This window comes from Salvelinus namaycush, unplaced genomic scaffold, assembly GCF_016432855.1.
Source record: "Salvelinus namaycush isolate Seneca unplaced genomic scaffold, SaNama_1.0 Scaffold131, whole genome shotgun sequence".
NCBI classification, from domain to species: Eukaryota; Metazoa; Chordata; class Actinopteri; order Salmoniformes; family Salmonidae; genus Salvelinus; species Salvelinus namaycush.
Genome location: NW_024058020.1, coordinates 1 through 6,698, shown reverse-complemented (window position 1 = coordinate 6,698; position 6,698 = coordinate 1).

Here is a 6,698-nt window from a genome sequence, read left to right as displayed (position 1 = left end):
GCACTGAGCGAAGCTTCTAGGAGCGGGGCTTATGGCTCTGGCACTTCCTGTTGGGACTAACCTGTAGCGGACCCATTTCTGGTCAAAAGTAGTGCACTATCTAGGGAACAGGGTGCGACCTGGGTCTATAGGTCTCTGGTCAAAAGTAGTGCACTATGTAGGGAATAGGGTGCCATTTGAGACGTAACCACAGTGTCTCGCTACAGGACGGCACGTGTTTTGTTGTTACATTTGATGTGTTCTGTTTTTGTTCCTTTTGTTGTTTTATGGAGGAAGAAGTCTTACTGGAATGAATGTTTATCCACACAATAATGATGATTATATTTAAAAATATATTTTACTTCACTTGAATACACCCCCTTGTTTTGTCTACCAATGTTTGAATAATAATACTGTGAACAGTGACACCTACTGGTTAAGGACAGGAAGTGGAAGGAGGGTTAAGATGGTCAGGAGTAGGGTTGCTAAATTCAGGTAACTTTCCCAAAAAATACCCTGTTTTTACAGAAATCCTGGTTGGAAGATTCCCAGAATCAGGGTGTAGTAAGCAGGGAATCTGGAATCCTTCAGCCAGGATTTCTGGGAAAAACAGGACATCTTGGGACTAGTCAGGAGGCAGAAGGAAAGTTGGCGTAGAAGGTTTGGTAAGGAATAGATATACTTTGCACTTTTTTACTGCAGGTCCAGGATCAGATGTTGTCCCTCTAATGGTTAAGGGTGGGGATTGGGGTTAGGGTAATCTGATCCTAGATCTGTGGGTGATTGGTTAGGTTGAGGAATGTGTTCGGCATAGAGAGGGCTTCTGTGACAGCATGGGCAGTGCCATTGAGTGATTTTTCAATTTTAAAGTAGTCAATTTCTTCTTCAACGGTAAAGCAAAGGTTGGTGATTTACTGCCCCCTGGAGGGTGTTGTCTGAACAGGTATAAAGACAAGGTTGGTGATTTACTGACACCTGGAGGGTGTTGTCTGAACGGGTATAAAGACAAGGTTGGTGATTTACTGCCCCCTGGAGGGTGTTGTCTGAACAGGTATAAAGACAAGGTTGGTGATTTACTGGCACCTGCAGTTATGTAATGTTAGTATAGTATAATTCATTGGCTGATCAGTCCTACTGACCTGGATGGAATTCTGTAATCCTTTCCTGACCGATATCAAGTACCAGCCACTTGTCTACTTCAAAATGGTGAAAGTCCTCAATGGCTCGCTCTGCCCATGCTTAAACCGGCTTCGTGGAACAAGAGCCGTCTATCCTAGTCTATGGTGTTGAGGGTGCTACTGATGGTGGCATGTCAGCCTGGTAGAAACCTGACTGAACGCTAGTCTGCGCTCACCTTTAGAGCTTCAACATGGCTAGGCTGATAGAGAGCTTCAACATGGCTAGGCTGATAGAGAGCTTCAACATGGCTAGGCTGATAGAGATCTTCAACATGGCTAGGCTGATATTATAACAGAGTTAGATTACCAAAGTTAATGATGCCTTCTCGAACTATAATGTGTTTAAACTATAGCAATACAGTAGGATTTTCTTACCAGTAGAAGTCTTGAATGAATGAACAATCCATGAGTAATCCACGTGGAGATTGAAGCCGTATTTTATAGTTGTACGTGGACATGTTGATATTTGGATATGAACTCAGACAGCCACGTATGTTGCACAGAGGGGAGTCAAGATGTATTTTTGTTATGCAACGGCCTTACCTGTGAAGGACTAGGGCTGCAAAATTCCGCTAACTTTCTCAAAGTTCCCACATTTTCCATAAATCAGGGTTAGAAGATTCACAGAATCAAGCAGGAATAAACAAGAAATACAACATTCCAACCAGGAATTCTGGAAATCCTTTTTTTTTTTTTTTTTTAGTTACCGGAATTGAATTTTTCAACCCTATGAATGCCACTGTGGTTTGGAATCTCAGGGTTTTTAACACATTCAAGATGACAAGTGTTTAAGACATTGTATATTGCAGGCGCAAGTGTAACAGAAGTTATTTGGCTAGGATAAACCAGTGGTTCACAACCTGTACAGAACACCACCATGTAATGTACTCCATGCTCTGCCCTATACCCCCTCATGAGTCTTTGACCAGTAAGCATGTGTAACGGATGTGAAATGGCTAGCTAGTTAGCGGGTACGCGCTAATAGCATTTCAATCGGTTACGTCACTTGCTCTGAGACCTGAAGTAGGGTTTCCCCTTGCTCTGCAAGGCCCGCGGCCTTTGTGGCGCGATGGGTAACGATGCTTCGTGGGCGACCGTTGTTGATGTGTGCAGAAGGTCCCTGGTTCGCGCCCGTGTCGGGGCGAGGGGACGGTTTAAAGTTATACTGTTACACATGTGGTCTCATGAGTCTTTGACCAGTAAGCCTGTGATCTCATGAGTCTTTGACCAGTAAGCCTGTGGTCTCATGAGTCTTCTCAAGTAGTCCCTGTGGATGGGCCAATTACCCCCAAGGGTAAACCACTGGGGTTACAATCCCTGCATGGTGAATAACCTTGCCTGAGATCTGAAGACTCGCGTTAGCTCCCTAGGGTAATGCCTTGGCTTTAACTCAGTGGGCTAACACAGTCTCTAAAGGCACTCAATGGCCTGGGTATGTGGGTTTGAATACCTGGTTGATCATTCTCACCCCTATGTATTGGTTGGTTCATTCTGTGATGACAGGCTTGTGTCTTAAATACCAACCCATTCCCTATATAGGGCCCTTCTTTTTCCCCCAGTTAAAAGTAAGGGCAGACTACTCAGTCGTAGGAGCCAGTCAAAAGTAGGGTACTATACATTTATGGATGCACTCAAATACTGTCATACGTATGTTGATGAACAGCACGTAGTCGTTTATACCCTGTTGGGTGAAGCTTTGTGCCTTACTCTGAGACCTCAGTGTGGTCTGACCTTATTAAAGAGGTCTCTGTGTAGCTGGGACCTCAGTGTGGTCTGACCTTATTAAAGATGTCTGTGTAGCTGGGACCTCAGTGTGGTCTGACCTTATTAAAGATGTCTCTGTGTAGCTGGGACCTCAGTGTGGTCTGACCTTATTAAAGATGTCTCTCTGTGTAGCTGGGACCTCAGTGTGGTCTGACCTTATTAAAGAGGTCTCTGTGTAGCTGGGACCTCAGTGTGGTCTGACCTTATTAAAGAGGTCTCTGTGTAGCTGGGACCTCAGTGTGGTCTGACCTTATTAAAGAGGTCTCTGTGTAGCTGGGACCTCAGTGTGGTCTGACCTTATTAAAGAGGTCTCTGTGTAGCTGGGACCTCAGTGTGGTCTGACCTTATTAAAGATGTCTCTCTGTGTAGCTGGGACCTGTGTGGTCTGACCTTATTAAATAGGTCTCTTTCTACTGCTCAGGTACCGGTAATACACCTCAGCCCATTCAGTTCTAGCCAATGATATAGTGTCATAGACTTAATGCCAAACAAACTAATATTTAGCCCCAACTACCCTCCTAGGTCCTCGGGCAAATGTAGTAGATCTGAAACGGTTGGATAGATGGGAGTAGCAACGCAATATGGTAAATAACACCTCCACCTTGTCCTCTGATTAGGCTAGGTGAAGTATTCACCATGTTTATACCTATCCAATCCTTACAGATTTACCTACTGCCCAGAGCTAGGTGCTTCTTTAAAAATAAACTGGGTTTGGAAATGAGGAAAAGTGAAAGAGAAGAATATTATTAGTTGGCTGTTCAGTTCAGTACTTTTGCCATCCAGGAGTATTTAGGAAGTAAACTGAAATACACTTTTAAATTGAGACATTTGTAATTGGAACGTCAGTTTACTTCCAGGATTGACTGAATTGAAATGGAACTGAGCCTAACCCTGAAAGTAACCTTGTTCTGTGATGAAGGGGGAAGTGTTTTATGTTACAAAATACATGTAAGGGTTGATTCACTTGCTTTGGGTTCTTACTTTTTCCCTGAATGGTACTAATAATAATATAGGATGTAATAAAATATAATGTTCTGTGTGTTTAAAATGGGAGTGGATGCTGTCTACGTGTTACTGCTTGTTGCTCAGGGGGTAGAATGTATGAAACTATCATTTGAAACATTTCTAGCTTTAAAAACCTCCCTGTATGGATGGGGTGTGTCTTGTTTCTCTGAATCAGGAAGTCACAGAGATGGACACCCAATGAGATGTCATGTTGTTGCTTTGTGTAGCCACTCACAAGCTTCTGTACTAAAATATACACATTTAGCTTTTCCATTAAATATGTTTTTCATCCTGGGATGCCTCTTCCTGTATCTAATAAGTCATGTTTGGTTAAATGTGTCTCTGACCCAACTGTCCTCAATAAAACTGACTTGGTGAAAGAGATGTCTTTTTTGTTGTTGCTGTTGAACAAAATCCACAGACAAGAACACACGATTGTGGTGATTGAAAATAGTTTATAGCATTTAAAATATATATTTAGGTGTTTTCACAAACAATTCAGCCTAATAACCCTTGACACTGAGTGGTACTAAAATCCATGTAGACTATTGTAGCCTGGGTACCAGTCTGTCTGTGTCCTGTAGCCTGGGCACCAGTCTGTCTGTGTCCTGTAGACTATTGTAGCCGGGCTACCAGTCTGTCTGTGTCCTGTAGACTATTGTAGCCGGGCTACCAGTCTGTCTGTGTCCTGTAGCCTGGGCACCAGTCTGTGTCCTGTAGACTATTGTAGCCTGGGCACCAGTCTGTCTGTGTCCTGTAGCCTGGGCACCAGTCTGTCTGTGTCCTGTAGCCTGGGCACCAGTCTGTCTGTGTCCTGTAGCCTGGGCACCAGTCTGTCTGTGTCCTGTAGCCTGGGCACCAGTCTGTCTGTGTCCTGTAGACTATTGTAGCTGGGCACCAGTCTGTCTGTGTCCTATTGTAGCTGGGCACCAGTCTGTCTGTGTCCTGTAGACTATTGTAGCCTGGGCACCAGTCTGTCTGTGTCCTGTAGACTATTGTAGCCTGGGCACCAGTCTGTCTGTGTCCTGTAGACTATTGTAGCCGGGCTACCAGTCTGTCTGTGTCCTGTAGACTATTGTAGCCGGGCTACCAGTCTGTCTGTGTCCTGTAGACTATTGTAGCCTGGGCACCAGTCTGTCTGTGTCCTGTAGCCTGGGCACCAGTCTGTCTGTGTCCTGTAGCCTGGGCACCAGTCTGTCTGTGTCCTGTAGACTATTGTAGCTGGGCACCAGTCTGTCTGTGTCCTATTGTAGCTGGGCACCAGTCTGTCTGTGTCCTGTAGCCTGGGCACCAGTCTGTCTGTGTCCTGTAGACTATTGTAGCCTGGGCACCAGTCTGTCTGTGTCCTGTAGACTATTGTAGCCTGGGCACCAGTCTGTCTGTGTCCTGTAGACTATTGTAGCCGGGCACCAGTCTGTCTGTGTTCTGTAGACTATTGTAGCCGGGCTACCAGTCTGTCTGTTGACATGATGGCACAAACAGATCTGGGATGAGGCTAGTATGATTGTAGCAATATAATTTTGTGAACCTAAAATCAACGTAGATCATAGCAGTAGTAGTAGTAGGACTGTAGTGTGTGTGTGTGCGTCAGTAAGGAACTCATTATGAATGAAAGACACAGCACACAGCACACAGCCTGATATCTGATTAAATCTATCTCTAGAAAGTATTGTCCATGGGTTTACTCTATATCAATTCACATTAAATTCCCAGATTAAAGAATTCGTTTCTTCAAACATATAGCCACTGTTTGAAAATATAATAAAATAAATATGCATAGAGAGAAAAACAATATTTTGTGTCTAAGTGCAATAAGATAACTTCAGATATATATTATGACATCTGCAATAAGAACTTCAGATATATATTATGACATCTGCAATCAGATAATTTCAGATATATATTATGACATCTGAAATAAGATATAACTTCAGATATATATTATGACATCTGCAATAAGATATAACTTCAGATATATATTATGACATCTGCAATAAGAACTTCAGATATATATTATGACATCTGAAATAAACTATAACTTCAGATATATATTATGACATCTGCAATAAGATAACTTCAGATATATATTATGACATCTGAAATAAACTATAACTTCAGATATATATTATGACATCTGCAATAAGATATAACTTCAGATATATATTATGACATCTGAAATAAGATATAAATTCAGTTTAAAACAGCTCATACTTTGACATTTTGGTGACACAATCAAAGCTATTGTCACAGGCAGGTGATGCATTAAAAGGGGGCGGGGTATAAGAATTTTAGTAGGGATGGAAGGGGAGGGTAGAAGGGAGGAGTGGAAAGATAAAAGGAGTAATGGAAGGAGAGGGAACGAGGGAGGAGTGGAAGGAGGGAAAGATAAAAGGAGGAATGGAAGGAGAGGGAACGAGGGAGGAGTGGAAGGAGGGAAAGATAAAAGGAGGAATGGAAGGAGAGGGAACGAGGGAGGAGTGGAAGGAGGGAAAGATAAAAGGAGGAATGGAAGGAGGGAACGAGGGAGGGATAAAGGACAGGAAATGGAAAGATGTATTGAGGGAAGTCAGGGAAGGACAGGAAGAAGGATGGACAGTGTTTAAAAGGAGGGGTGAGACTTTGTCCCTCTACTCTTCCGGCAGGGTTCCGTTGATGTCCTCCGGAGACGGGGTGGACGAGAACAGAGGCTCGTCCTCTTCTGGAACGTTGTTTGTGTTCTCAGAATTCCCACCATTCCCTTCAATTCCCAGCTCTGCTCCTCCGGCTCCCAGT